Source organism: Lactuca virosa, chromosome 4, assembly GCF_052849685.1.
Source record: "Lactuca virosa cultivar CGN04683 chromosome 4, Lactuca_virosa_CGN04683_v6, whole genome shotgun sequence".
Taxonomy (NCBI): domain Eukaryota; kingdom Viridiplantae; phylum Streptophyta; class Magnoliopsida; order Asterales; family Asteraceae; genus Lactuca; species Lactuca virosa.
In genome coordinates this window covers 382,996,086-383,014,061 of record NC_136429.1, presented here as the reverse complement: position 1 = coordinate 383,014,061, position 17,976 = coordinate 382,996,086, and positions in this window count along the sequence as shown.

Sequence of the window (17,976 nt, the reverse complement as noted above, 5' to 3'; positions counted from 1 at the left end):
TTGTATCCCAAGAGGATAAAGTTGTGTTATGAGGTGTTTTGCATGATAACAACTTCATATGATAGTTAAAATAACAGTACGAAAAGTATAGCAAAAGATTGGTGTTTCACACGAATGTTGCAATCCAGGACGGATATGTTCCAATCACGTAGAGAAGGCAACATGTGACTGACAGATAGAAAGCAAGAAAATAATTTCCTACAGACCTACTTTATCAGAACCGCCAGTCGCCCTATTAGTACCAGAATGAAGGAAATGAGTCCGTACATCGAGGAAATGTTAAGCCACAATTCTAGATACATATGACTTTTAGTGTATCCCGCAGGTTCCCATGTTTATCTCACTGCTCAATCTATCCGAGCGTCATATGGTCAGTCCAAATGAAACTTTCTAAGTCTAGATGAGTTAACACAGTCAAGTCCTTTCATTTGTCAGCTATGTCTAGTCCTTTTGAATCATTTGTGCCTACCAGCACATTGAGCACAGAGTCTTGACAATTCAGCTTCGGTGCATTACACGAATTTCAGATTGCCCTTTAACACTATACTTCATATCACTTCCCAAATAGCACCTACAAAAGAAAAACCATAAGGACATATTTTTGGATTTTTGCTTGATAATTTTTTGTATTTTGATTTCTCCCCCGTAATTTGGGCATGGGGAAGAAAGAAAATAAAATAAATGCGCAGAACTAAAAAATTGTCTTTGAAATGAATCAATGTAATAAAAACTCAAGAGTATCAGGAAGAAAACTCAAACCGTAATTCACCAATGGAAGTTGCATCCAGATGATCTGAGAACAGCACGCATATTTCAATCTCGGAACAGATCTAAAACTTCTTCACATCGTTAAGTACAAACCCCATTTGCGATCCTCTTCCTTCTTTTCCTTTCTTTCCCGCAAAGGACACATGCTCTCAATAAAGTTCTGAGTGTTATACAGTTGAGAGATGTCTCCTATCATGTGCTAGGAACAACTACTTATCAACAAACCGAAGTCTGATGATATGCCTCCATAGCTGCTCCAGCATAGAGTGCGGGATTAGTTGGTCTTTGGAACCCAGTCCATTGAGAAACTGGGTTGACCCTTGTCATCTACGCAAGGCACTCTCTCCCATGACATATCCTCTTTATCACAAACAGAAGATGAATAAATGTTAGAATCATTTGATTATTTGGGAGTTTGAGCTTTTGGTATCCATCTATAGTCAGGTTTAACCCATTTCTTGTTTGTTCGGATGGATGCCTTAGAACTTGCTTTTGAACTTGAAGTCGATTGCCGAGATGACTTTGAATTAACTGATCTTCATTTAACTGGACCATCTCTTGAATCTGGCTTCTTGGCCGACATTCCCTTCTTGAAATTGGGAGTTGGATTCTTCTCCTTCTTGGCATTTCAGTCGCCATTGTTCGAATGTGACCTCGACGGATTTCTTTTGAAAGATCTCCCTCTTGGTGCTTTCTGCCAACCTTCTGCATAGTAGGGAACATATGCACAATTTGGACAATTGATGGCAATGTGTCCAGGTGTTCCACAGTGAAAACATGTTCTTCATGTAGGAGTTGTTTCTGCCTACCCCTGGTGGTGTGTCCATGCCTTGTCTCTGATTTTTCCCACATGCACACTTGCAGCAAGCAGTCTGTTTTGCTTGTTTTGGTGGCCTGTATTTATCAACAATATGTTGATTGGAAGTAACTGAATTAGAAGCAACAGATTCAGAGTTCAAGGAGTCATTTGTTTGACAGTCAGTAGAATCAACTAAACTAGAATTAATTATGTTCTCCTTGTCCTCATCTTCCACTACTTTACCTGCACATGAAGTAGAATCATAAGAATCCTTCACGTCAATATTCTCAGTTGGTCCAGATTGTTCAGTCTTAACTGAAGTTGGTACATGGGGTTGGCCATACTGAGCAGGTATTTCTTCCTCATTAGTTTCAAGGGGTGTGGTATAGTTGTCATTGAAGGGAGGTGGAACACTGTGATAGTTGTCATTAGTTTCAATCATGGATGCAACTACCTCACTTGACACATCAAATTTCCTAAAGTTGAATTCAGCATCTTTATATTTATCTTTCAATGCATCAAGTTCGGCAGTTAATTTGACAATTTCCATTTTAGCATAGTTATAATTTGCACATTTATTACTATATTTTTCTTGAAGTTTTCTAAAGTCCTTGGTTTTGGCCTCTAGTTGTGCTTTTAAAGGTTTTTGGGCCTTCCTAGGTGTATATCCTTCACATTTAAGGTCCTCAACTTCACTTTTTAGCAAATCATGTTGATCACGATAAAGTTTAATTTTAGCTTCACAAGACTAACAAACATGAAGCTTCATCGACCTTGGTGTTTGAAGAACTCATTGTTTACCAAAAAAAAAATGCTCTTTGACTTGAAACCTCGAAAGTCAAACTTGAAAATCAAACTTAAAAAGTCAAACTTGAAAGTCAAACTGATAAGTCAAACTTAAAAAAACAAACTTGAAAGTCAAACCGAAAAGTCAAACTTAAAAAGTTGAACTTAAAAGTCAAAAGTCAACTTCGAAAGTCAAATGTCAAAACTGAAAGTCAAAAGTCAAGCTTGAAAGTCAAAAATCGAAAGTCAAAACTTAGGCCGAAAATGAAAATTTTAAGATCAAAAACGAAAGTATTTGACGGAATACGAGGCTTTTTGACCAAATACGAAGCTTTAATATCGAAAAACGAGGCTATTTTATCAAAAACGAAGCTTAGGGTCGAAAACGAAAATTTTAAAATAAAAAATGTGATTTTTGACCGAAATCGCGAGGCCTCCTGATCCAGATCGAGAAGACTCGCTCCCGCTGACTGAAAAGGGTTGCTGACTTTAAACTCCTGCGCACCAAAAACCTTCCGAAACCAAAACCCTGCAAAGCCACACTCCACCGCAAACCCTCGCAGACCGCAATCCGATTTCGAACGAGAACCTCCGAGACGCGCCACCGAGAACCCTCGCTTACGCGCCACCGAGAACCCTCGAACGAGGTTCTGACCGCGAACACCTCGGAAACCCTAGCTGCTGACCGAAAATAGCCGCCGAAGTCTCGCTGAGAACGACCAAAAACACGATTTTTCAACGTTTTTAGTGCAAAACTCGATCTAAAACTCAATTTTATGAAGACCACGAAGAACAAACACCAAATATTTCTTCTAAAACAAATCAAAAACGCCAAAACCTTCAAGAAAAGGTCCAAAAACGTTCAATATCTTGCCACATTAAATGATACTATCCAAGCTTTGATACCACTTGTTAGTCCCTAAATCGCTTTGATGTATCAATCAGATCCACTTGATGGTGCGGAATCCCAATCAAGTGGATGATGCAAGATAGAATTGAGGATAATAAGAAGAACGACAACAAGATGAATCTTCAATGTATCAATGATATTCAATAAGATCCAATAAACAAGATTCACACACACTTGCACGTTCTCTCTACTTTCTCTCTCTAGAACACACTCCCCCTCTACAATGGCAGCCCCAAAACGTTTTCTCCTTGCTAGCCCCACTAAAAAACACACATTTTACACTATATATATACCTATGGACTAAAACCCAAGGCCCAAACCCAATACCCAGACCGAAATCACATGTGATTTCGGTCCAAGCTACAACAAAACCCAATACAGTTTTCGGTCCAAGGATAAATCAAGCAAAAACAGGCTAATTCAAGCTTCTTGAACACGGTTTGACACTAGAATGACTCTTATACCAATTGTAAGTCCCCAAATTAATGAACCAACTAGTGATCAAACAATATCAATGAATCAAATCAGAATGAATCAAGAAGAAGAAGAAGCAATATCGATCCAAATGCACACGATTGTATATTCAAGGAATCGTCAAGTACAATGGATCTTACACACAGCTACGACCGAAAACAGCTAACCCAAAACCGGTCATCTAACACTCCTATTTATAGGGGACACAAACAGCAAACTAGTTTACAGCCGAAAACGCCAAGGGACCAAAACCGGAACATTTTCGGTCCAACCAACCGAAAACCCAAATGAAGCCCCAAAAAGAACAAACAAATCGTAACAAATAATTGATACGATCCAAGCTCTAATACCACTTGTAAATCCCTAAATCGCTTTGATGTATCAATCAGATCCACTTGATGGTGCGGAATCCCAATCAAGTGGATGATGCAAGATAGAATTAAGGAGAAGAAGAAGAACAACAAGATGAATCTTCAATGTATCAATGATATTCAATGTGATCAGGTTACACAAGATTCACACCCATTTTCACGTTCTCTCTACTTTCTCTCTCTAGAACACAATCCCCCTCTACAATGGCAGCCCCAAAACGTTTTCTCCTTGCTAGCCCCACTAAAACACGCCTCTTACACTATATATATACCTATGGACTAAAACCCAAGGCCCAAACCCAATACCCACACCAAAATCACATGTGATTCGGTCCAAGCTACAACAAAACCCAAAACAGTTTTCGGACCAAGAACAAAAACAATAAATGCTTAGAAAAGCAAAGTATAAACCATATTTTAGACCCAACAGGTTCGACCCTTGTGGCTAGGTCCTTCTCCCCCTCTTGCTTCGGAGGGCCCAGCATCCGAGGCAATTCTAGAAGTGGCTTGGCCTTTGGATAATCGCTCAAATACTCTATAAAAGCTAATATTGATTTGTTTTGTGAGAGAATTGTATGCTTCAGTAGTGGGGGCTTGGGCTTTCAAATGATCGAACAAGGTGGGAAGTATGGAGAGCATTTTGTCGAACTTGTTATTCCGAACATCGACAATGTTCCAACAAGCTCGAATTAACTTGATCAGGACCTGTTGCATGTTTATTTTTAGTTCATTTTTCTTCCTTATTTCCTTCTCTAACCGATGGATCTGTTTCTCATGGCGTACATGTGTTTGCTTCATCCGCTCGTTGGTGGCACCGATCATATCTTCATGAATTTTGAGCTTGGTAGAGGTGGTGTCGTTTTAGTGATCCAGGCTGGTGTTGTATTTTTGCTCAACTTCTTCCAAGGTGTGCTTGAAACGTAGGGAGATGAGTTGATCCAGTTAATCTGCTATTTTAGCTTCAGACTGCTATTTTTGTTATTTTTGCTCAACTTCTTCGAAGGCCCAACTTACTTTATCTCTGAGAGACTTGAGTCTAATTGCACCATGGATTTGTGAAGTGAGTCGACCTTGGAGACAGCTGTTGCTACTTTGTCTTGGAGTTCCAGAAGGGGAAATGGATCAGCTATGTTTTCATCTGATGATTCAGTGTCTGAGGTAGAACTTTCAGACTTGTTATTATCATCACCTTTATTGCCTTGAGGTTCGGAATGAGAGGGATTCTTTTTTGTTGGATTGCCTTGAGGAGGATTTGTTTCTGTTTCACCTCCTTGAGTTGCTTAGACATTGTCATCAATATGGAACTCTTCCTCTACATGCTCCGAGGAAGATGATGACAGACCGAAGTCATATATAGGCTTTGAAGAAGAAGGCTTTTCCAAAGACTTGAATGATGAGAAGAGTGGAAGAGCGCCAACGGAAGCGTAATCATCATCAAACATGAACTCCGTTGAACGTTCTTCATTTGAGGGTGGTTGGAATGTATCAGTTCGAGGAGAATTGGGAGGATCATCCGAGATGATTGTGGTTTCATGAGCTTCTCTAGTGGCAAGCTCTTGATTTGTTTCTTCGTATGTGGGAGCAACGAATGGCAAGTTGGTCTGAATGGTCCGTTTTCTCATGGAGATGATAGTCGATTCAACTTGGGTGTGAGTCAGCTCAGGATGTCTAGTGTGAGCCATGTTAACAAAATTAATCCAATCTTCGTCAGTAGAACCTGGTCGTCCTGAGCCAGGTATCAGACCAGTTGGTGCTCTAGAAGTTAGAGGGACAACTCCAGATTCCAAGAGCTTAGGATCCGAGGCAGGGGCCTCAGATCGTGATTATGTAGAATAGAATGGGATTTTCGAAATGACTCGTGGGTTTGTTACAGGGGCTGCAAGGAACTTTGTTCAACACCGACATCATCTTTTTGTGAAGATGGGAGTGGATTATGTGGAGACTCCGTGTGTGTATTCCTGTGATATTGAAGCTCTGAAGGGTACTTCGGAAGAGTGGCCAGGAGGGGTAATCGGATGAAAAGAGTCAGTCGGAATGTCAATATGCGATTTCTTCCGAGAGGAACCACTGACTTTGGATCTCTTTTTGGCAGGAACTTTGGAAGGAGAGGTTTTTCGTTGCCTTTTTCTTTTTGCCACCAGTTGTGGATGGCTTATTCACATCCGAGGGCTGATCAACATAGAATGGGGAAAACTGTGTTGGGACAAACACAGTCGAAGTCTCTAAGTGATATTTAAGAAATCGAGACTCGGATGGAAGAACTACAAGCATGTGATCTGGCAATCTACGAATAGGTCCGAAAGTGGACTGCTTCGGAACTCTATAATTCTTTATAGCTTTGAATGAGAGAAATACCTCTTTTGGAACTGTGTTGATAGGGATTGGCTCTTGTCTTTATATGTTTAGTTTTTGAAGTGTAAGAGCCCAGAACCTCGGAGGAGAAATCTCGTTTGGCTTTCTCTTGATGGTAAACTTCCGAAAATCTTGCCATAGGACCTCGGTCAGGTCAACTGCATTGTTCCTTCCTGAGTAAATGTTGTAGACGACATATAGCCAATATTTTCTCATCATGTATGTTCTTCCATGTTTTCCTGAAAGACCTCGAAGAATGAGGTGCATCAACATGGTCCAAAGGCCAGGAACGGTTGATTTCTTGAACTTCTTAGCCTTAAACTCTTCAGTGTACCCAATTTTGTTGAGGAACATCTGGAACTCTTCAGATGTGGGTTCTAGCACTTGAAAACCCTTGGGGTTTTCTGGGATTCCAATGGCTTTGAGGAATGTTTTCTTTGAAACAGGAACAATTCTACCTCCAGTTATCTTTGTCTCTAGAACACCGTCTTGAATCTTGATTCTCTCAAAGGAAATGTGAAGGATGCGTAGAGGGATTTAAGGTTTTGGGGTTTTGGTAAGTGGAATGGCAATGGGGTGATGTGAGATGAACTCGATCCTCACTTGAATGGATTCGTCATAATCCATAGGATCGAGTGTGAAAACTTGGGTTGTTTCACGAAGAATTGGTTCTGTGGATGAAGATGAAGCTGAACCCTTTGATGATTTCTTCTTCTTTGGAGTAGGCTATGGGATTTTAGGGATGTTCTGAGGGGAAACCATTATTGTAGGTTCTGTGATTTCGGGAGTGTTTTGAGGAGAAGCCATAGTTGCAGGTTTGAAAGCTTGAAGAATGGTTGCAGAGAGAATATTGGAGAAGAAGATGGTTTAAGCGTAAAGATTGAACAGTTGGAGATTGAAAACCTTCTATAGGTTGAACTTTCGGGTCGGGTTAGAAAAAGTGTAATGATGACACCCGATTGGAAAACAAATCGCATTAAATGTGTTGCCAAAAGTGGCATGCGTATAAACTGCAAGGACGAAAGATGTGGTGTCCATACGTCCGAAATGAGAAAACCGTTGTTTCAGTAGAGTTGATGTGAAATTTATCGAGACGTTTGCAAAAGATGCGATTATTGAGGAGTTAAGGAAAATCATTAAAAAATAACCGGTAATTCAATTAACAAAAACGTTTCAGAAAAAAAACCTTAATGAAAACCTTTTAAACTTCTTTGCAAAACAGAGGATCTTCGAATAAGAAAATTCTGAGATGAGATGTCATAAAATACTTCGAAGAAGATATGAACACATCATTAGTACGTGATATAGATTTCAAGATGGAACAATATCAGACTGAATATCAGAGGCAAAATGCATGAAGATCTTAGAGGACAATTTTAAACAGATTTGAGATTCTGAGACATGAAGGATCAGAGCTCGGACAGTGGTAAGAGGTGAATGCACATTACCGTTTCGGACTTAAATTCCAAGGTGAACTTCATAACATTTAATTTGAGATAGATTCTGAGGAGAGATCAATACAAACACACCAATGTAACTATATTGGTCATAACTTACAATAAATGACGAATACTGTAAAACTTAAAATTAAAAGGAGAGGTTAGACAAAAAGACACGTAAAATGATCCTATTTATTCCGAGAGGAAATGATTCTGAGATGCAAAAGATTTTGACTTCAGAATAATTTCACTTTCTGATGTTTCCATCAAAAAGTACAAGCCTCCTGGAAGAATTGGGGATCAGGCATCATCAAACCCATTCTGTTCAGAAACCCATTGAATTTGGTTTCTTTTAATGCCTTAGTAAAGACATCAGCAATTTCATCGTTAGATGGAACAAAAATAAGTTCAATGTTACCTTTTAAAACATGATCTTCAATGAAATGGTACCGAATATCGATGTGCTTCATCATGGAGTGCTGAATTGGATTGTGAGAAATCGCAATGGCACTTTGAGAATCAGAATAGATTGGAACTTTTTTGAAATCGATAACCATAGTCCAAAAGCTGAGATTTCATCCAAAGAACTTGAAAAGTGCAACTAGCAGCATCAATGTATTCTACTTAGTCTGTTGAAAGAGCAATGCAGTTTCGTTTCTTAGATGACCAGCTAACTAATCATCCACCCAAAAATTGACAACCTCCTGAGGTGCTTTTTCTATCCAGTTGAAGACCTCCATAGATTGAATCGGAGTATAACTGAAGAAGGAAACTTTTATTTGTCGGATACCAAATTCTGAGGCTCTTTGTACCTTTGAAGTATCTAAATATTTTTTTGACCGCCAGAAGATGAGACATCTACAGATTGAACTGAAATCTGGCACACAGGCATGTGGAGAGCATGATGTCCGGACGACTTGTTGTAAGATAGAGTAGCGACCCAATCATTCCCCTGTACTTCTTTTGATCAACAGCAATACCTGATGGGTCCAAGAAGATCTTGTTTTCGAAACCCATATGTGATGGGTTTTGAGCATTCTAACACTCCTATGGTGTACATGCAAGACTATAAGCCTTGGATCTATGTTTTCTCTAATATTCCTGCAAATTTGATTTTTCCAAGGTTCTCATCCTAACTAGCATGGCATGGGGTACTTGTAATATAAAAGACTAGTAGAATGATATACCTTTCTAGTTGCTTGGATTCCTTAAGACTTTGTGAGCCTAGCACCTCAAATGTGATGCCTCAAATGTTTCACACAACACCACAACTCTTGGAATAACTTGAGAGAAGAACACTTTCACTCAAAATCGGCTAGCCCTCTTATTCTTATCTTAGTCATCGATTTTGCTTACCATGGGGTTCATTATATAGTGTGCCACATGTAGGGTTACTCCATGTAAACCCTAATGTGCAAGACTTTTCATTTCCTCCATGATCCATGGGTTTTAACCTCAATGGAGAATCCATGGAGCACCCAATGGGTCCTAGCCCAATCTAGTGAATCATGGACCATAAGTCCACTATATAAGAATGAATGATTTACAAATCAATCCCCATATATTTAATTAGTCTCCTTTTGATCACAAAATTAATTTCAAATTAATTCTTTATCAATACTAATTAAATAATATGATTTCATATTAACATATTAGAACTTATAATATATTAACAAACCATAAGTGTCCTTATTCTCATTTTGTCTATCCAACAGTTGAGATGAAGATGCAACCCAAATGGACCATGCCAAATCGGGTCAAGTACATACTAAATATAGTTGTGGACTTAGACACCTTATCCAACAGTCTCCCACTTGGATAAGTCTTATAACTATATGTATGACTTCAAGAACCGACCAGCAATCGTAGCTCTTTCAAAGTCTCGCGGACAAATACATGGAACAACGTCGTACTTATTGTCCAGCAGTTTGTTTCCCGATTTCCGATTTGTTTGACATAGAACTAAACTGACCACATCAATTTGGTTCTGACCGGGCCCGGTACATAAGTCAAAACACAATCATCGAGGGGCCCAGATATCACTTCTAATCCTCCAAGGACTAAAAGGAACAGATAAACTTCGACTCGTATGCTTGTTCTACTACTTGTTGAATCATACACAAAGGCACGTTTTATAACATCGAGTTACCAATGCGTTTTTGTACAATCAATGTATAACCAACTCCTAGTCAACAACTCATATCTCTAGGTTTGAAGACTTATATGATATTACCGTCTCACGATCACTCGAGATAAATTCCATGAAGTGATACAAGTGAGCGTGGGTTGAATCCAATACTCAGAACTTATGAGCACTCATGAATGTTGTAGAAACTTTTGCCATGTCTAACATCTTAGACACCAACAAACCCAATTCATGACAGTCTTGATTCATATCTAATTCCAACATATGACTAACTATGGAGAGTTTAAATAACCTAGTTATTCGGGAAGTCAAAACATGCAAAGTGAAACACAAGAATAATACTAATCCTATATGGCCCCAAGCACCTTTGAGGGTAAATAAAACATCCTTTTATTTAAACACCATATTGATTACACATTATTCATTGTATAATGTTTCGATCAACCTAATACTTGAACTAAAACAATAGTAATGTCATGCTCCAAGCATGCACACTATGTTTGTCCAAACAACAGTTATGCCATACTCCAAGTATGCACACTATGTTTGTCTATGATCCTTACTTTGTGAAATAGATCAATTTAACATGATTCCAATGATGCTCATTTCACAATCCCAAATCTTTATTGCAAGTGTAAGAATTCCAAACTCTTGTCACTGCTCGAATGTGTTAGATTCTACACTATTATGCAATATTGTTTATGTCTAGGTACCAAGAGTCATAAGGACTTGACCAACAATATTACAATACATTCCACTGGAAACTGTTACAAGACAATGCCAAGGTGACGAAGTCTCAAGTTCAAAGTACATTCCTTTGAACATCCTTCTTGCATAAAAGTTTCTAACTTTCTCATAGATTCTTAATATCTAACTCCCAATATCGAAGAACATTTCCATATTCACATTTTAACTATCACTTCTGAACAAGAGTCGCCTCCTTCCAGAATATGTCAATATGGTTCCTCTCCAAAATTTAACACCATACTTGCAACTCTCCATGAGCAACCAATCTTTGGTAAACCTCAGATTGTCCTCAACAATTGCTTAATCATTTTAGTCATATCCAGTTCTAGTCCTTTTTCCCTCTTAATGCCCTAGGCATTTGGAAAATTTAGAACGGATGAATATTATAGCACATGTAATCGATCCTATACCCGAAGTATATAAAACATGATTCATGATGTCTCACATAAAGACATGATCGTAGACCAGCATTTTGCTATAATATTTTTTATTTTTTATTTGCCATGTTTTCATAATTCGACTATGAAGAGGGATGTCGTAATCATAATCGAATTTTGAGAACACAATATATATAGATTTTCCTTATGTTGAACCATTCCAACATAAATTTCATATATATATCCTCGACTAAAGATGATTAAAATCTCAATCTAAGCCTTTTTGAATTGAAATGAAGTATAATTTCCTCTCCCTTAATAATAGCAAAACAACTTTTTCCCAATTGTAAATTTTTGTTTTCTATAATTAACATTGCTAACTTGCAATACTTATCATAACTATCATGCTCCCACTAACATGATAATTATTAGCATAACACTTATGCTCCCACTAGCTTTGACATGTACTTAGAAATCACATGGACTTCTAGAAATCAATACTTTATTGACTCTCTTACCAAAGTTCGGATTTATGATACGAGTTGCTTTGATAAAACTTTATCAAGGCTTCTCCAAATCATACACCTTTCCTTAGATAGCTTACATGTGTGTCTAAACAATTATGAAGAGGGATGTTGTAATCATAATGTTTAGACCTTTTTCCATTCTCACAAGTCCATGTTAGTGTGCAGGTTACCCACACACGCTCCATTAACGACTTTGAGAATGCAAATATCACAATGGCTATCTACTTGAAATCTACTTAGTGAAAGCGTTTCCTCACCATCATTTTCATGAATCGGTGAGAAACCTTATGACACTTAGATTTTATAGTGTATGTGTTCCTATCCATGTGAATTTGTCAAAAACATAATCACAAGATAGGGTTAGTGAAAATTCAAACTCATATGGACTGAACTTTTCCCTTCTTAATTTCTTGCCACCTGGAAGAACAAGGGCCTACCATTGCTTCCAGGTTGTCATGCAACCAATTGAGAACTCTCAAAACTCTTATGCAAAGCCAACTTTAACTGGAATGGGCATAAAAACTAGAATATGTCAACACGATAGGCAACAAACCTCAAGTCGTGCGCTAGTGATAAACTACAGGTTTAGTTCCTGAAACTCTTTCAGGATCTTTAAGACTCCCACTGTCCTCTTGACATATAAGACTCTCATGCCAAGAACCATTCCTTGACAAACAAATATTCAAGAGATAGTGCGGATTCTTATCAAGGCAAACACTTCACACAATTAGCCTTAGTTGGTCTTTGTTTTATCCAAAACATCACAACTTACCAATTTCAAATGTACAAGAGTAGAAAACATTTTACTCTTACATTTGACAAGTGTTATAAACCTTCTTTAAGATATGTCACTCAAGTTACAATATTGGAGTATGACTCTAATACTTGTTTTGGAATGAAGTATGGTTCATCTTTTTGAATTTAACCATTCGACAATCCACGATTCCTCTTCTTACCCAAACAAATGCACTAAGATATCCTTTGAGAATCAATTGTCATATGGTTTCTTAATCATTAAGATGATCATAAAACATGATACTAAAGTACTCTCCCATCTTTTCAGATTTGAGAAACTTTTATCTTTCTACCTAATTTGATTCTTCTCATTCGTTCTGCCATACATTGACACTTTTCCAACGTTTCAGAATTATACTTAAACTTGTAAGTATAACCATATTTACTAATCTTTAGTAAATCATGACGAATAGTCTTATCGATCTTTGTGGTGGACTTGACCAGTGCACAAGAATGCGTACTCGGTCCCTTAGTCCTTCACTTGACTCACATATACCTGTGAACAAGGAATTAGTCTTAATTCATCATACAATACAACTTGCATGATTCCAAGTTTCTATCCAACTGAAACTTGGGTGATGAGAATCTTTCCTTATTTGGTAAATTATGACATTACCACAAACGAAAGAATCAAATCTATTTTCCAATGTTGCTATCAATGGAATCATATAAACAACAATTTTCACAAATTTCATTGTAAGGAAATTTAAAATAAATAAAATCAAAACTTTTCTTTTATTTAAAACTTGCGGAAAACTTATTGTGACAACCCAGAAAATTTTTTAATTTTAAAGCCCAGTCAATCAACTCAAATGAGTGGCAAACTCATTAGTACTGAGTTCTATCCCGGTTAAAGGTCATTCTAAGGAGTTTTGAGCCTAATACACTTAAGGATTAAGTGTCAGAAAATACCTGCTAGAACCACAGTGTAGCAAAGCAAACCTAAACCTCATCTAAATGAGTTCACGGCCACAAGACCATGAGTTTACGGCCGTAAACTCATGTGGCCGTAAACTCAAGGGTATATATATGATACTTGGCCATTTTTCCCATTCTTTCCTTTCCTTGGTCGATTTTCCTTCAAATCCTCTCAAGTATCATCAAGGTTTCCTTCCAAGATCTTCACATAAGTAAGTATTCTTCCTAGATTTGTTGATACATCACTTAATCTAGTGTCCTTCCATGATTTCATCCTTAAAAATCACTCTTTTTCATAGATCTTCAAGTTTCACCAAGAACACCAAGAGCACACACTAGTGTTCTTGGCCAATATCAACCATTTCAAGCTTCTAGATCGTAAGTACACTTCCCTATACTTCATATCTAGTTAGTATCCATGCTTAGAGACTTGGAAACATCAAGAACACAAGATCAAAGGGAGTTTACGGCCGTAAACTCCCAAGACCGTAAACCCCTTTTTGGTGGCCATTAGGGCCATAAACCCTATATGATGCAAGGCAAGTGACCCAAACCCCTTCCTTGAAGTGTATAGGACCTTAAACATCGAAAACATCAAGGACCATTAGAGTTTATGGTCGTAAACTTATGGAGAAGTGGTCCATGGGTCGTAAACTTAGACTTGAAGATAGGATACTTCCTTATGACCTTTAAGACTTCAAAACACAAATGGGTAGAAGTACCATGAGTTTACGGCCGTAAACTCATGGGTTTACGACCGTAAACTCCAAGGGAGTTGGTCCCTAGACCGTAAACTCATGTTAGTGCCATTTCACTTTCCTTTGTTGAATCACATGTGATTCCAACACTTGATCAAGGTGTTTCCTAGTCCCGGAAGGTGTTTCCTTTCATATAGTTGTTTATAAACTCGATATTCATGTCAATATGTATCCTTGTATGTCATTTAGGACCTATTGTGTCTAGGGACTTCATTCGTGGAACTCCTCATCCTTACACGCATACCCGTTTGAATCACCCACATCAGGTGAGTTCATACCCCGTAATGAATCTTTTAACTGTTTTAACTGTTTTAAGGGGGGGGGGGGGATACAAGTTGAACACATGATAATTGTGTAAATGTTTGTTATAAACATCTTTCAAAATGTTACTTATGTCATTTATAAGTCGTCAAAACATTTCAAAACTCTTTTAAAGTTATGTTACTTTCTAGTTATACAAAACTTTGTTTTTAAAGTACAAACATAACTTAGTAGATAAACGAGTCTTTCCAGTAACAGTCCAAGTAGAATATTAGTAAGCTATAATAGGTATAGTTTAGGAGAATGCTATTCATTACTTCTAGTACAATGAAGCACACAAAGAGTCAATACCATACAGAACAGATAGTGAAGAGAATCAAACAATACCATACAGAGAGAACACACAATTACTAGAAACAAACAGAACGTACAAGATACAATACAAAACAAACAAGTTAGGTTGCTATAGCATGAGAACACACATACAGGATCTAATTATACCAATGAATCACTAACTCATTGTTTTAAACAAAAGGTGATAGTTATATTGGGTATACATGATCATATACTTTAATGTGAATTACATGGCTTGCAAGAATTTGCAAAGGTCGTGTTTAGTTCCCCTAATCTCCTGACAGGGAGAGCGTATAGTAAGGGTTCTAGCCTTCACATTATAACCATAATAAAACAAATATGTTTTTAGGTTATTAGTACATATGTATGACATTATAAACGACAACTGTGTACTTACACTTCCATTTCTTTCATAAAGTGACGGTACCACTTGAAAGTCCAACCCAAACTATTTTCGAGTTAAGATAGTTATAAAGTAGGGAAAATATACATTCTTACAAACGACAAACGGAACAGTCGAGTCTAGCACATAACAGAAGATGCCTTGGTAGAAGGATACGAGTAAAAGATAGGACCATAATGCTAGTCTTATGATTCCTTAATGAATACATAACATGATATATATATACCAATAGGGTCCGACAGGTAATAGGATGTGTGCTCTCCGCTTCATTTCCTGTTCCTTGTTTGGTTGTGGGCTTGGAACGAATTCACCCAATCTATTTTCTACCCGATTCTATATATATGTATGCTTAGTATACATTGAGTCATCATAAGGGTACCAGGTATGGGTCAGGTTATAGGACACAGAGTCAAAGCACAATTTTTCTAGTACAAAACATACTTTCAGTACTTTTCGTATACAAAACTAGAAAGTTCCTGGTAAAGGGTTTAATCCATTTTATTAAACCAGTTCAATTTAAAAGACCTTAGGTGAGTAACTCTATAATACCTTAGTTTATACTCCATGTTTATGTATAAAACTAGTACCCAATACGTAGTTGGATATGTGCTTTCCGCCTTAATTTCTGTTCCTCGTTTGGTTGTGGAATTAGGGCAGATTCGCTCAATTAACTTTCTATCCGATATTAGATTATATATAGCAGTATAAACTAAGCTATTATAAAAGTAGTCACTATGGTCACTATTTTATTATAAGAAATAAGGGTTTTCTTAAAGAACTTCTTCATTAGATATAAAGGAAACATTACAATTAACTCCATGAGTAACAAGTGATTACACCAGGGTTATATATGACGATGATCTAACAACCAATGGAATGTGTGCTATCCGCCTTACTTCCTGTTCCTTGTTTGGTTGTGAGCTTAGGGCAGATGCGCACAATCGATTGTTTCTTTACTCTGAGTCTTATATAACTTGTACCCACTTAGTACCCATAGAATGGGTTGTAGTGTCATTTTACTTAAACTTCCATCAAAGTAGGAAATATATGATTTTCTACAGGAACGGGCGAACTTTTCAAAACAGGACTTACAACTTACGACATTTTACAACTACATGTTACAACTACATTTTTAACACCATTTTACATCTACATTTTTAACAACACTTTACAACTTACTTAAATCACTAAACTCTTATGAACTCACCAGCTTAATTGCTGATCAACTCTTTCAAATAACTTCTATTCTCAGGAGACTATTAGACAGGTGCTCGTGATGGGGATTCAGAAGATGAAGCATTATAGCTTCAAGTCTTGTTTTGTTATTTGTGTATGAATTCTATGTTTTGTGAACACACACATTGTAAAAACTTTCTTTCGAAATGAAATGGTTGTTCATTACTTGCTTACCATATACATATCTCGGGATACTAAACATGACGTCCTCCACCCCTGAACGATTCCGCCATTCCGGTTTTGGGGTGTGACAGATTGGTATCAGAGCATTGTTTATAGTGAACTAAGTATATCAAGCGATAAAAGATATACAACTATAAATACAATGGGGCTTAAGTGCTCTGGATAATGATATATTTTTAGAATATAACTATAGGTTATAAAAATATACCTACTTGCTTATACATGTAGATAATAGAACTAGTGTCACGAGGAGAACAGAACTAAATGTATTTAAAGGTTGGGCACTATCGTCAACCTGAACAGTTATGTAATCATAGCTAAGATCAATATAGCCTGATCAACTATATTCATTCGAGATGTGACCGACATGTGTTTGGGAATGATGTGGTGTTGCAACAGTGTTAAAACTTACCTGAGCACCAGAGCAAGTACATTACGTTATAATACTATAGGAGTATTTTTAGTCCATATAAATAACTTATGTGAGAACTTAAAAGACCCTTACGGATAGGTCTATAATCTTGCAAGGTATATTCCTAAAGTTTTATATATAATCAAGATCTTATATACTTAGAATCTGTGGTCTACGCTTCGCTATCCATTCCTCTTAAGGGTGTAGTTTTGGAGTAGGATCACTTATTCGAAAGTCTATTTCATCTTCAATTATATACAGACTTGTATACATTGTACAATTATAGGGGGACCCCGTAAGGATCACCCCATAAAGTTACCTTCAAGCTCCTAGATTCTTTAGTCACTTTCATTCTCGCACGACAAGCCTAGATAGATGTAACCACTTCCTCATAGTAGACCACAGAAGAGTCCAGGAGGAACAAGAACAAGTTCATGAGAAGTTTGCAAAGAGATATCAGCCGAAGTAACCAAAACGTCTTACGCATTACACTAATAAATAATAATCTGGTTAATTTAATCAGTGTGACAACCGTCAAAATTCGAGTCGGTTCTAGATTTGAGTAAACTTAGTTGCACATATAGGCACGACACATAATAGACTTAGTAACTAGAAGTTAAGTTATAACCTACTAGAAACTTGGAAACAAGTAGGATCGAATGATAGTGTACTTAGATTTCACATTGATATGTGAATTCTACTACTACTTAACTGTAGAGACTATCCATATTCGGGTCGCTCTTTGACTCGAACACCTTTTCATTAATCATATACACACATCATACACTTGACCTAGTAGTAGAAATTAGGTCCGAGTCTCGTAGGAACTTAAGTTAAAGTTGAAAACTATCACTAGTATACTTAATTCCTCAATTTCGGTTTGGATCTCGGAACCACTACATAGAATGCCAATAAATCGATAAAAATAAATTACAAACATTATTTTTAACTAGAAAAGAG